The sequence below is a fragment of the Zosterops lateralis genome, assembly GCF_965231275.1.
Source record: "Zosterops lateralis genome assembly, chromosome: Z".
In the NCBI taxonomy this organism is placed as follows: Eukaryota; Metazoa; Chordata; class Aves; order Passeriformes; family Zosteropidae; genus Zosterops; species Zosterops lateralis.
Window position 1 is genome coordinate 14,644,637 of NC_139800.1, and position 15,039 is coordinate 14,659,675.

The window sequence follows — 15,039 nt, forward strand, 5'->3', positions numbered from 1 at the left end:
AGGTTTTTGAAATACGGTTTCCTTAGGAATGACCTTCACTGAGGGTACATTCTGTGCATACAAAGAGCAGAGTCATTAATAAATTATATACAATGTAGGACTTGAAAAATACATAGAAGGTAGACAAGGCTTTGTAGTTTGAAAGAGCTGCATGAAACTGTTAATATATGATGTGACATGAAATAAAAGTAACTGACCATACAACAAGTGTTTCTAGAAAATCCAGTTTTGAAAGGAAATAAAAACCAAAGGGGGAAGTTAGCATGATAATGTTACTTGATAGCTTTTATCAAACATTAGAAATAAAGGCAGCAAAGTTGTTCACAGTTAGCAAAAGGAAAGGTTATAGCAAATTTTGAATGTCCAATTCTACTTGACATGGAGAATTCAAACTACAACTTCAAGTATAGTATATGAGAATGGTACTTCATACAGGTGATAGAAATATAGATAAATCCATCTTAAAAATATTCAAATAGCTATTAAGATGGTTGTTTAAAACATTACAACATTATCAATCAGTTGAAAAGATTTAGACATTATACTACACAGAAATGTGAAATTTAGTTTCAAACAATGTTTAATCTCTGCTAACACTTGTATAGTTTATTGGGAACAAATAAACTATGGGTATTATATGGGCTGGAAAGAAGGTGATCTCAGTTTTTCAAGGAGAACCTCAAGGAGGTGTCAAGAACCATAGTGTCTATTGAAAAAAAAAGCAAGGGATGTCAAGTACCTGCACATCGGAACAAATGAGTCAAAACTTTATTTTAATATGGAGGACAAAGGATAGAAATTGCAAGGACTCATCCGGAGAGTGAAGTCAGTAGAATGAAATTCTGTGCCATTTGATGAGACAAGATTGAGTCCTGATCAAATTCTACATCACATCTGACAAGATACTTTTATCCTGTCTCTAGCAAAAGCATAAGAAAACAAGATGCATACAGACTGACCCATCCCTGGTAGACCCTTCTAGAGGCCAACAATGATTTTGTTCCTTGGGCAGTCTATTTACCCTGCAGTACACATTAGAACTTGTGACAGTGAGCACCTCAGAGTTAATAATTATATGTTGCCTGAAAAAATGCTACTTATTACTTGCTTTTGTATCTGCTGCCTGATAAGCTGGAGTAGCTCAAGTGATAAATAGATATTTTATTCTTTGTCTTTGACTAATCTGATATCGTGGCTAGCCAAATCTGGCAGGTTAAGAAATAGAGGGGTGGTGCTGTTGTCAGGGTTTTGGTTACTTAGATAGGGACTTGTTTTGGGAAACTTGGTCCAAGAGAGTGTGGAACTCTGCCTGCAGTGGATGAGGAGTCAACCAGAAGTCTGTAGGTGAAGATTAAAGGAGTATGGAGACAGAGGATGTCATAGTAGGGATCTGGCTACAGGCCACCCAGTCAGGAGGATGGTGTGGATGAAGCCCTCTGTAGGCAGATAGAAGCAGTTTCACACTCCTAAACCACTGGTTCTCATGGCGGTCTTCAACAACCCCAGTATCTGTTGTAGAAAACACAGCGGGGCCCAAGAAATCTAGGAGGTTCCTGGAGGGTGTCAATGACAACTTCCCCATAGAAGTGAAAGAGGAGTCAAGAAGGAGAGATACAGTTCTGGATCTTGTGGTCAACAAACAGGAAAGAGCTGGTGGGGAAGGTGATGGTCCAATAGAGCTTTGGCTGCAATGACCACCATATGGTAGAATTAAAGATCTTTATGGCAGTGACAAGATCATGCAGCAAGCTAACTGCCCTCAACTTCAGGAGAGCAGACTTTGGCCTCTTTAAGGACCTAATCAGTGTAGTTCCAGGGGATAGAGGCCTGGAGAGCCAAGGGGGCCAAGAATGTTGGCTAATCTTCAAGGTCCTCCTCCAAGTTCAGGGACAATAAATCCTGACAAGGAAGAAATGAGGCAAAGATTCCAGGAGGCCCCTATGGATGGATAACAAGCTGTTGTGCAACATCAGATTAAAAAAACATTAGGGAGCTTCCAGAAAGTGGAAACATGATAAGTGGCCTGAGAAGAATGAAGGGAAGCTAGGGATAAGGTTAGGAAAGCTAAGGTCCAGATAGAATTGAGTCTGGCCAGGTATGACCACAGGAGGGGCTTCTTGGGTATCTTGCAAATAAAAGAAAGGCTAGGGATAATGAACAAACCATGCCTGACAGATTTTAGCCCCCCTATGATGGGACTGCAGCCTTGGTGGACAGAGACAGAACAACTCACATCATTGATTTGGATCAGTGCAAATCATTCCACTGTCCCATGTGCCACCCTTGTCTTTATATTGGAGAGACATGGATTTGACGGATTGACCACTCTGGATAAAGAGCTGGCTGGATGGCCACACTCAGAGTTGTGGTCAACAGCTCATTGTCCACATGGAGAGCAGTGACCAGTGGTGTCCCTCAGGGGTCAGTCCTGGGGCTGATACTATTCCACACCTCTGTCAGTGACATGGACAGTGGGATCAGGGCACTCCCAGCAAGTTTGCTGCTGGCACTGAGCTGTGTGGGGCACTCGACTCAGGGGAGGGAAGGGATGGCATCCACAGGGACCTGGACAGGCTGGAGGATGGGACCATGCAAACCTCAGGGAGTTCAGCAAGGCCAAGTACAAGGTCCTACACCTGCATTGGGGCAATCCCAGACACAGCCACAGGCTGGGCAGAGAAGTGATTGAGAGCAGCCCTGTGGGGAAGGGCTTGGGGGTGGTGGCTGATGAGAAACTCACCATGAGCACACAGTGAGTGCTCGCAGCCCAGAAAGCCAAGGAAATCCTGGGCTGCATCCAAAGAAGGGTGGTCAGCAAGTCAAGGGAGGGAATTCTCATCTGCTCCGCTCTGGTGAGACCCCTCCTGAAGTACTGTGTTCAGCTCAGCTCTGGAGTCCAAAACATAAGACATGGAACTGCTGGAGTAAGTTGAGAGGGCCAAGAGAAGAGGGCCAGCGTCATTGATAAGGGCAATAACACATCTTCCCTATGAAGACAGGCTGAGAAATCCTGGGCTCTTCAGCCAGCAGAAGAGAAGGTTGTGTGGAGACCTCATAGGAACCTTCCAATATCTGAATGAGCCTACAAGAAAGCTGGAGAGAAACTCTTTGTCAGGAACTGTAGCGATAGAGAAAGGAATGAAGGCTTCAAAGTAAAAGAAGAAAAATTTAGGTTAGATATTTGGGAGAAATTCTTTACTGCAAGGATGATGAGGCACTGGAAGAGGTTGCCCAAAAAAATTGTGGATGCCTCATCCTTCACGATTTTAAAGACCAGGTTGAATGGGGCATTGAGTAGAAAGTGCCCCTGCTCCTGGCAGGAGGTTTGGTACCAGGTCATGTCTAAGGTCCCTTCCAAACTAAAGCATTCTATGATTCTAGGATAATTTGGGCCAATTATTTTATGGTGGAACATCTTTTACTTTCCCCTATAAGAATATTTTAGGACCTATTGTCTTTATTGATGTCAATTTTGTTTCCCTCTAAAAATGTGTTAGGTTTTTACTTTCATAACTTATTATTTATTTTACACACATTACTGTAATCCCGTATTTTCCTTTAAATTAAAAGGACTATTAAATGAAGTATGGGTTTTTGCTAAAGCTTCAGCATCCAGAAACATAGGCACAAAACCTATCTGCTAAGAATGCACATGTACTCTGCTTTTACAGGTATTTTTTAAGAGAAAAAAAAAAAATAAATCCAAGTGATTTGATGCAGCACGGGCTTATGCTCAGTTATCTCTTCCTCAGAAACATCCAGTAGGTCCTATTTCCAGTGAGGTATTGTGTAAGATCATGTTTATAACTCGTCAGCCAATGGTGGCTACTCAGTCCTCTGCTGCTCTTGTTAAGAGTGTCAGGCTTCAGTGCCCACAGAGATGGCAGCAGCTTTCTGAGGATGTATGAAGTGTCGCAGTAACTGGCCATGTCAGTGTGAGTCTGCTCTCTTTCAGTGATTTTCTTATTGTTTTCTTACCTGTTTTGGGACTCACCAGATACGGGATGTATTCTGCTGCTGCTGCTGTTGTACAGAGCTCCAGCATGATTTCTGCCTGCTGAACAGAGGCAGACAAATGCCTCTTTTGAGGAAAACAGCACTCTGGCTTACTTAATGAAATTAAAGTCTCCGTAGATATCTGTTTTATATTATACATTCTTCCAAAAATGACTGCATCAAATAGCTACGGGATACTTCAGGGTCAAATTCTGGTTTAAACCCATCAAATTGTATTCATACCAGTGAAATTAAGCAGTATGAAAGTGAGAGTAGTAAGTCACCATCCCTGTAAGAGATGTAGTGAGAGTAGAAAGTCATCATGTCTCTGTATCCCAAGACATAAAAAAACTAGAATATATTTGATTGTGTAGTTATATTTAAAATACATAATGTTAGTCTGCACATTTGAGTAAACTTGCAGTCTAGCATATCATGACAAAGAATTAACAGTGTCATAACACTGGATTATGATAGAAACACTGTAAGTATTTTTTACAAAGCAAACATTGTCTTTAAATGAGAGCACACATGCTATCTGAAAGAAGAAACAGTTAGAGATTTATTTAATATTAAAAAGCAGGAAAAGCAAACTAAAGTCCACAACAGCCTTGCAGCTTGGGTGGGTTTCACTTGATCCTTAGAAAAGTATACAAAGCCTCATACTCTGATCTTCTGCTGTATAATGCTATACCAAGTAGAACCTCCAAATCTCAGACAGACAGCCTTCCTGTGGGAAAATCCCTGACTTTTCTTTATAATTATGAATCTTGCTAGGGGCAAGCAGAAAGAACATTTTAGTGATTAAGCATAGGATAGATTCTTTCAAAACGTCTTTGAGGAGGGTTATCTTAGTCATTAGATATGCAATATTTTTAAACATCCTGGATCAGCTCTTCAAACTGTGCCCCAGCTTCTTTGTGTTGTGGGTGTGGTACAAAAGAAAGAAGCTGCCCTTGCAAGTCTCTGTGGCACCTCCATGAGCTTGTGTTGTGAATCTGGACACAGCACTGTACTTAATCAAGACAAAATGTGAGAAGAAGAAAAACTGCTATGGTCTCCTCACTTGCACTTAAACCCTGGTTTAGATGGCATTGAACTATTTTGTAGCATATCTATTGTATGATGATGTAAAATATGATCAGAATGAACTCCTAATCATCAAAACCTCATTATTCTGGGAAAAGAAACCATGACATTGACCTTCTGCTCTGCTCACCCTTGTCCTTAGCTTCACTGTTTTATTTTTAGTGAATAATAGGGAAAATAAAGCATATCTTTCCACATGCTGCTAAATATTTATATTGACTACACCACCAAACCACTACTTTCCATAACATTGTAGCTGATCATTTTAAACAGTTCAAACAACAGTTTCCATTAAAAACCCTGGTGAGATTCTTTTGCAGTCTCTGATGCAGCCTTCTATTGCCAAGATATTTCTCCTAATATCCATGGAGTCAGTTGCATTACAAATTGCAATTATTATCCAAATTATACCTACGATGTGCTTTTAGACAAATCTATCTGTCTAAAGCTACTGGTGTTTGACTGACTTTGTAGAACTGAATAAAGCAAGGATTACAAAACTTAATTTGAAGAGGTTACAGTACTTAGAGCTCTGTATGGAGTCAAGTTCTTGCACAGGAACTGGTCAATTGTTCACACACTGCACTGAACAATTGCACACAGATACAAGAGTTTGGAAATTTCTCAGTAAACCGTGGTATTCCTGATACGAATATGACAAGGAACTTCTGACGAGCTCAGGAAAAGGAGGCCATATCTACTATTATTCAAGAAAGAAACACACAGTTACAGACTGAAGAGAAAATCTGTAACAACTATTACAGACACAAAGTGAGGTTTTTTTGAAAATTAAATATTCTAACTCTAACCTCTAAGTAGAAAATAACTTTGCAAAGATAGGCACAAAACCTTATCCATGTCTCTCAAATAATTACTTCTTCCTCTACAATCTACTCTTCCTCACCCCTGAGATGACTTGGTCATGTACTGGAGGTCAGTTTATTCTGGCTGCATTGGCAACACCAGGCAATACCAGAGAATACCAGAGAACTCAGGAGCAGAGACTTCAAAAACTTGCTGGCAGGCATTTCTTTTCCGTTTTTATATTGTGTCTCCTCCAACTTATACCCAGCTACTGCAGGTTTCAGGTGTGGACAGGTTGTGCAGGTAGATGCCCATGTTCTCATGCACACAGGTCAAAATTATGCTTTAAATCTCCAGCAAGGCATAATGCTTAGTGAACAGAGACGGCACTCTGAGTTGTAGTACAGACTGACAAATTTGCTGTAACAGATCATTGCAAGGACATGTGCCAGGGCATGGATCACAAGAGCATCTTCATCCATTGATAGCAAATGTCTTAGAAATAAATGAAGAGGAAGAGTTCTGGGGAACCTGCCTTTCATCTGCTGAGATGGGACCACGACCACCTAGCTGCAGTCAAAATAACAGTAATGCTTCCAGTTCAGCAGCCAGCAGAGTCCCCAGTGATCAGGGCAGGTACAAGTTCTGTTCTACCTCCTGGAAGTCCTCCAAGCTGTGGCAGTTCCTTCAGCCTGATTCAGACCAATTTGTGCTGTGGCCAGAGAGCTTGCAGTCATTTCTCAGTCTCCCTCACACGCTTGGGCAAGGCACTTGATAGCAGTGATCAAGTTAAACAAGGCAGAGATTCACAGTCTCGCTTTCCCATTGCAGGAGACTTACAAACCACTCTGGCACTGCTGAAAGATGGAAGCTGTCCAGATCTTTCCTCCTGTGGAGGCTTTAGAATTCGTCTGACACTGCAAACACCCTCCACAGTGGTAGCCACCTGAAGAAGGGCTGAGGTGTTTAAGCAGTTAGGACCCAAAATGAGATCCTCAAAACTTTGTTTGCCTGATGACCACTCCCAGAGAAGAATGACCTCCGCAGAAGGCACAGATTTCTATGCTAAAGTTTCTTAAACATCCAGAGTACTCTGTCTGCAGGGATGCCTAGTCTGTTTCTGACAAGATACATGCTTCAGGCAAAAGCCATCCTCCAAATTATAAAAATAGAAAATCATTACATTTGGAAAAGACCTCCAAGATCATTGAGTCTGACCAAATGGACTCAAAGATGCTTTCCACAGCAGAGGTTTCAACCTTCAAGTTCTTGATTCCTCTCTCCAGCCTCACCTCCTGTTGAATAACTTCAGTGAGTTGGATGGAAGAGCCCCACCAGACACACAGCTTCACACGTACACAGGACTGCCTTGGGTGGTGGAGGGATGCATGGCTTTATCAGGCATGAAGGGGGTTTGAAAACCGGTTTGCCACATCCTAAATAAATGCTGAAACCACTGATCTGTTTCAGAGAAGGGGAGCTACGGCTCCATACATCTTCTGAAGTTAAAAATAATACCTTACATATCACAAAAAAAAAAAAAAAAAAAAAAAAACACAACAACAACAATAGTAGTGTGCACACTTAAGAAAGGACCTTGGCTGTAAATTCTAAGAGGCGACGGATGACTCTCAGTACCACTAGGGCCCATTTCCTTTACCAGCAGAACCTTTACAAGGAAGGTGCCATGTGGTGAGTCCTAGCTTCATGGACAGAGGCTTATACTCTGTCGTGAAGCACATTCATGGACCCTATGCTGATTAAGGAGATGGAGAAGGCCCAGGCAGAGCTTTGCCCAAGCAAGCCTCAATATCCTGCATATAAATGAGTCTGCAGCACTGGACTAGGAACACCCTGTTCCAGAGGAAGGACCAAGGAGTGTGGGAACTCAGGGTGAGAAGCCGGCCAGGGCCGGGCTCACACATCTGGAAAGTTCCAGGTCACAGCCCAAGCAGTGCAGTGGGAAAAGAGCAGCAATGCATTAAGGCAAGGGCAGGCAGCCACACGCCTGAGAACAGAAAAGTTTCAGCTCCCTGACTCAGATTCCAAACAGCTACTCTGGAGGGGCTGTCATGAAGAACGAGAAAGCACTGACAGAAACACAAGCCCAGGCCTCGCTGCCAGGGTTCTATTTCCAGTGTTACAAAGGCATGATGAAGTTTATCAGGGATGCCTGATCTCTATCCATCATTGGGGAATCATTGTGGTCCAAGCCTCTTCACACACAGATATGAATTTAGGTCAGCTCTATGCTTTGGGAACTATCCTGCCACAACTTTTTTCAGCATCCCTCCAAGGAAGAGAGTACCTGTCTAACCATTCCCACCAAAATCAACTCAGTCTATGTTGAAGAGGAGGGAAACACCCTTTCCCAGAGAAGTTCTGCTGACTCTTGACACCAGTGAAATCCTTCACAAGCCCATGCATGTCAAGACTGTGCCATGAAAAAAGGGCTCCAGTACCAGAGAGCACAGTCAGGGTATCACAGACTCTGTGGAACAGCACAGGCAGACATAAAGCACTTTCAACCTCCCTTTTTCTCTTCCATGTTTTTCTTAAAATTGTGTTTACCAATCAACTGCACCTGGCAGTTTCACTGACCTAACTGGAATCACTAATTATTTGTTCATTTTAGACTCCAGAGTCACAAGAGTTCTTACATCCTCTGGCACTATGAACTTTTATTGCCAAATAAAAAATATAAAACAATTATTGACTAAAGGGCTACTCAGACTAGCATCACCTCAATAACAGAAATTATTAAGAACTGGATTAGGTAATTCATCAAACTTAATCCATCATTAACTAGTTAAATTTTTATCCTTTGCTTGATCAACAGCTGCTCTAATTACTGTCTTTTTACCAGCACTATATTAAAATGTGTATCAAAATTAAAAATATCTCCTAAAATATGAGGTATAGAGTTATCTTACTAAATAATTAAAGGTAAATAAAACTCCAGTGAATGAGCATATTGCTTTAGTGACTATAATAGACACACAAACATTTCATCTTGCAGAACAAGATTTTCAGTTTTCAGAGTGTTTTCCATCCACACTCAGTCCTTGCAATACAAAATTTGCACTGATAATTGCAATGCTACTACTTGTCAGGCTCTTTCATTCTTAATTCCCACTTCTTCTATGAAGCACTTAGTGAATGAAGAGACCAAATTCTCCTACGAAAGTTAGCAACAATTTCACCATAGAAACAGGAATAAGTGCAGAGTTGAAAAAAAATATTTTATCGTAATTTAGCATTTATAAGACACAAGACTTTCAGTCTATATCAGCCAGTTATTACTGCAGAGTTGTATTAACATCACTGTGTTGTTTTATCTACTTTTATGGGCTACAAAGGTTACATAATTGCTCTGAGGACATGAGAGGAGCACAGTCCATTGTATTAGGCACTACATATCTCTGGAGGAGCCATAAGCATCCTCAAATAAATACCTGCTTAAATGACACAATGATTTCAGAAAGAAGGGTTTTTCTATAGGCAAAATGTACACAAGGAAAAAAAGGTCAAATTGATGAAGAATAATTTTGATTTGACAGTTGTAAGGAGTAGTGTCTGTTCTTCATAATCTTCTGGGTTTGTGGTTTGTTTTTATTCTTGTTTGGTTGAAGGGGGTTTTTTTGGAGTTTTTTTTCTTTCTTTTTCTGGTTTTGTTTGTTTGGGTTTTTTTTTGGGGGGGGGTGGGAGGAGGGGTGGAGGGACCAGGGGGAGGCTGGATTTTTTGCTGATATCTAGTAAATTAAATTAAAACTGCAAGCACCTTTGCCTAATATAATAGGGTTTGGAGAACTAATGCACTGTGGGACTGAGATCCCAAATGTTGAAATTTCACTTCTAGGACTAATTTAACGACCTGCTTTGAAGTACCTCATAATAGTACTAGTACCACAAAGAAATATGATATGTAGCAGTCCTTGCAAAAATCTAAATGTGCTTTCCTTTCCTATTATATAATTGGCAGGGATTGCTGACTTTGAAATGGGATGGCCTCAACTGAATTGAGGACACATGATTCTGTAAAAGTCCATTGGGGCTTTTCTCAGGAGAGAAAAAAAAAATTAAGATCAGAGCATAAAACAGCTGTGCCTATTGGAATGTCAGGCAAAGATGCATTGAAAATTAATTCATTAGAAGAAAAACAGTGAACAGATATTTCAAAACATACTGCTCCTCTATGAACAGTGGGAGTTAGTTGTTTTCCTAGTTTATGCTACCTAAACCAGTAAGATCTGGATTCAATGCTTGACTAAAATGCTTTTATTTAAGCTAATACAATAGATTGAGCTTCCTGGTCACAAAGTGCTCAGTCCTGATCATCCTGACCTAATTATCAGAACCATCCACAGATTTCAGAAAGAGAAGGCCCAGCCCTGAATAAAGTTACTTGATTAACTGAAAAATCTCTAGCCTTTCAAGTGCCCATCTTGTCAAAAGGAAACCCTGCATCTTTAGAACACCTCAGATCCCACTGACTGTGCTGTGTGTGAAGTTTGGGGTCATTCTGCAACAAAAAAATTGGGCAGATGCCGAGCTCAGAATGAGCCTGAACTTGAGTTATACCAATAAGGTCAGTCCTGCAAAATCTTCCTTATTTCACATCTCAAAGGTGAAATACATGCCAATTAGACCTTTGGATATGGTAGGGGCTAATTCCATTAGGTTTTGCCAAGAGTTCTCTCCATTAAAATAAAATATAGGTAATCTGTATATAGTCTTCTACCCCAGCACTTGCACATACAAAATTTCCCTTAGGCAGCAATAAGCGAGAGAGGGAGTAGTTGTTTTATTTTACGATATTCTCTACATTCAGATGAGTTATTAACTCCTGTTTCTGATTCCCACACCAAGCAAGATGCTTTTACTGATGCACCAATATCTTATTATAAGATACATTATACCTATAACATATTATGTTATTAATATAATAATGAGAGTTTCTCTTAGGAAATTATATCATTTAAAGTAAAATATGGGCAAAGAAGGAGGGTGGTAGAAAGGAAATTACTTTCTCCTGCAAAATCACAACAGTGATTTTATATAATTTTTAAACACTGACTCTTTACGATTTCTATACAGATTTTATACACTGATTTTTTTACCCACATGTCTAGGGAGGTTTTTGTCACTAGCTGCAATGAGAGTTGGACTTGAGCCTTCAAAGCTGTGCATTCCTGCCTCACTAGAGGTTAGCAGCAAATCCTTCACTACCTTCACAGAAGGCCCTGTGTAAACTGGAAAGTTTGCTCCTGCAATTTCTGATTCACTGGAGTGTCTAATTAATTACTTCAGATTACTTACATAAAGATCTTCAATGTCTGAGACCTCAGTTTGTGTCTTCAAGTCAGGGGAAAAATGTTTGGCCTCCAAATTTTAGAGTATTTTTAAGTGTCATATATATTGTAAGATCTTCTACATATCATAATATCTTTGTAAAAAAGGTTAATTTATGGGCTGTAGTTAAAACCTTCATAAACTTTTCAAGTTAATTCCCACCATATTTTACTTTATCATGCACAGTGACACGTCAGTATTATCTCTATATACCTGCTAAGTTTAACACTTTTCAAACAACACCTTGTATTTGTGACAGTTAAAAATAAACACAAAATTTTACCCATGAGAAAAAAAAAAAAAAAAAAAAAAAAAAAAAGAGGACTACCAGAATCATGGTTAAGATTCCTTTTCTAGGAAATGTTGCTCTCTTGATCTCAAATTCCCTGAGTTATTGGGAGTTTAAAATGGTTTAAATGTGTTTAATGGAAAATTATTCCAAAAGTCTTGGAATATAATTTGCTCTATACAAGAGGAAATTTGCAACTACTAAATCTAGAAAACAGCACTTATCCACAGAGAGAGTCCTACCCACTGGTAAATTTCGTAATTCCACATTAGCAGACTCAATTACAATATCCACTGCAAATAGCATATCAGTGCATCGTAGTTACAGCAATCAGCTCCCAAAATGGGATATCATGGCCCTGAACTCAACCACACTGAGAAACAGCACGGAGTTTGAAGAGGAATTACACAGCACATCGGCTTACATTTCAGCAGAAAAACAGCAAGGGCAGTGGATGGGCTCATGCACTGTTCAAGAATCTGAAAACCCACTATCCAGCCACTTATTGTTCCAAGAGAGTTCGAAATCTCAAAGAAACCCAAATGAGCAAATGGAACGAGTGACATCCAAGCAAAAAATGCCTCTTTCTCTTCATTTTCAAATGCTGCTAACTTTTGAGTTAAATGCCTTTATTGATTCTAACCACCTCAAACAAGCTTTACAGGTTGCAATATTCACAAATCCAGCATGGAGGACTGATAGAGAGAAGGCAGTGTTCTAGTCCCAAAGAACATCTTTTATCTAAACTGACTTCCTCTCATTCAATTGATTTGCTTCGATCATCCCTTTAAGATTTATGAACAAGAGTGACTTTGGAAATTTTTAGCCATTCTCTGCAAAACTTCAACTGGGGAAAAAATATCCATAAGATTTGTAGTGACAAAAACACACACACAAAGTGGAAGCGGGTGTTGTGATGGGGGTCGAGAAAGCGGCAGTTCTGACCCCAGCAGAGCTTGAGTGTCCACGGCCACTTCCTGCAGCAGGGGCGGCCCTTCCGTGCCCGGGGGCGAGCGGGGCACGGCCGTGGCCAGCAGCTGGGTCTGGGATTGCCTGGGCAGCAGTCCGGTCATCCCTGCCCGCCGGCCGGGGCTGGGGGAGGCCGGGCCGCGGCAGCGGCGGCTCGGGAACAACAAAGTGGGCTGTAAAGCCTCCAGGTGGTGGGTGTATTTGTTGTCCTGTCTGGGAGGTGCGGTGGCTCCCCGGCCCCGGCAGATCCTAGTGCTGCTGTGGACATTAAGAAAAGTCTCTTTTGGCTGATTCCAAAACCAGATAAGGAGCCGCCGAGTCACCAGCTATGTCTAGACACCGGACCTCACAAGTCAAACGGCTTGTTTGGATTAGCCTTGGAGATCTACCGACCTGAACAGCCCTCCTAAAGAAAAGCCACAGTAACACCCTATTTTCCTCTTCCCATTGCCACACGAGGTCTGGCCGGAGATAGAAGCCGAGTTCTGCTTTGGTCCGTGTCATTTCTGGAAGATTTTCTGTCTTCTCTCTTCCCACAAACACGCCTTACCCCTTTTTTGTCTTTCAGAAGAAAATAAAACAAAGGAGAAGACACACTCCAGCAAAAAATCCTGGTTTGCAACCTTCCTCCTTCCTTCCCTCCTTCCTTCCCCGAGCCGCACACCCCAGTACAGTAAAGAGCCGGAGCCACAGGTGGTTCCCCCATCCCGCGGCAGCCGCGGCCCCGGTGCTGCCGATCCCGGGAGAACCGGCCCAGCCCGGCCCGGCCCGGCGCGGGGTGCGCGGGTCTGCCGCAGCGAGACTGAGCCCCCCCTTGTCTCCTTCGTCCTCCCTCCCTGGCCCATAGCGAGCCTTTGTTTGGTGGCCCTTAGCCCTTTTCCTGCTGCAGGAAAATTTGAGGAAATTCACTCGACGCTGCGGCGTGATATAAACCCAGCATCTCCAGGCTGGGATGCCGCAGAGCAGCATCCGGAGCCTGCCCCGAGCTCCGGCACGTATAGGAGGCTCGGAGAAAAGTACCTATTGATTTTATACGCTTTGGCCCTAGCTAATGAGGGCAGATACCGTGCGATATGGATAGGTCGGGTATACAGGCGGGTTTTCTCCGTTCCCCACCACCACCCCCACCAGACCGGAGCCTGCTTCCTTGGGAACTGCCTTCTCCTCCTGCACTTCACAAGCCCTGGGAGGTGAGGAGTGATCCTCCAGAAGGGCCGGCACACTGGGAGCTGTTAAGTTTATGTTTGTGGCGCCTGAGCTCAAACAGTCATTCAGTGGCTTGCTCTGTTATCAAGAAAACAACAATCAGGAACAATCAGTAAACAGGATCTCTTTCCAGCCCCTTTATTAACTACTTACCGCTCCGCCAAAGCACGCAAAGCGCCCAGCAGCGGCATCTCTCACCGTAAAACGCTTTCGGCGTTTCGGGCGTGTAGAGAGGGCCAGGGAGGATCAGTGCCCGTGAAACCCACTCGGTGCCACAGGCCCTGACCCCTCCCCGGCTCCGTCCCAGCCGCTGTGCTGGGGCTGGGGATGCTGCGGCCTGAAGGCTGGCATCGCCTGAGGGCCCCCTGCTCCTTCTCTGACATCCATTCTTAGGAAACTCAACGTGAATTTGTTAATATATGTATGCATACAGATGTACATAAATGCAATCGCTTACCGTTGAGGCGTTTAACTGATCCCAACTTTGGAATTCACGTACCCGGCTTCTGCGTCACACTGCCACGCTGGCTGGGGATGCTGAGAGCTAATTAACCTGGGTACAAATATTGAAATGAGAAGAGTTTGAATATTGATCTTTGCGCGTGCAAACAAAGTCCTCAGAGAAATCATAGCGGGCTTATTTGACACGGTTAAGTGTAGCTGCAGCAAGAGGTAAACCGGCGGATCCGGGACTGCCACAGCCACCCTCGGTCCGTGCCAGAAAGAGGAATCAGGGCAGAGCACCATAAGGACATGCATTTCATGAAGAGGATCTTTTCTCTCGCTTACACAAATCCTGCTGGCCAAGCTCAGGAAGTGTTCTACCGAAGGCTCTGGGAGGATCCGCTCCAAAGTTTGTCTGTATTTGCTTCAGGGTGAAAAAGACTCTGAAGTTTGGGCCTCACAAATTCGTGTAATGAGAAAGGGAATCAGAGGCCATAAAAGGAAAGAAGCATCTGAAAATCAGACGGGAATTGTTTAAGAGAAGAGGGTGGAGGCTCCGGGATGACCGCGGGTGGGGCTGCAGTGGCCTTGAGGGCGAGGACACCCCGGAGCGTCCGCCGCCAAAGCCACCCGGCTCTTCCCAGCCCCGGGCAGGGCTGGGGGTCTTTGGGGGTCTCAGGCCCTCTGCGGGGGGAGCCTGGGGGTCACTGTGTGTGTGCAGGCACATCCCCAGTGGGCTCCCAGCCCGCAGCACCGCAGCAGCGCTGCGGCTCCAAAACACGCTGCTGCAGCTGCTGCCCTGCGTGTTTCAAGGTGCAAGACGCCGTGCTGGCAGGCCAAAATCAGCCGCTGCCTCCCGGCGGGTGCCTTATCTCCAGGGCTGCCCCAGC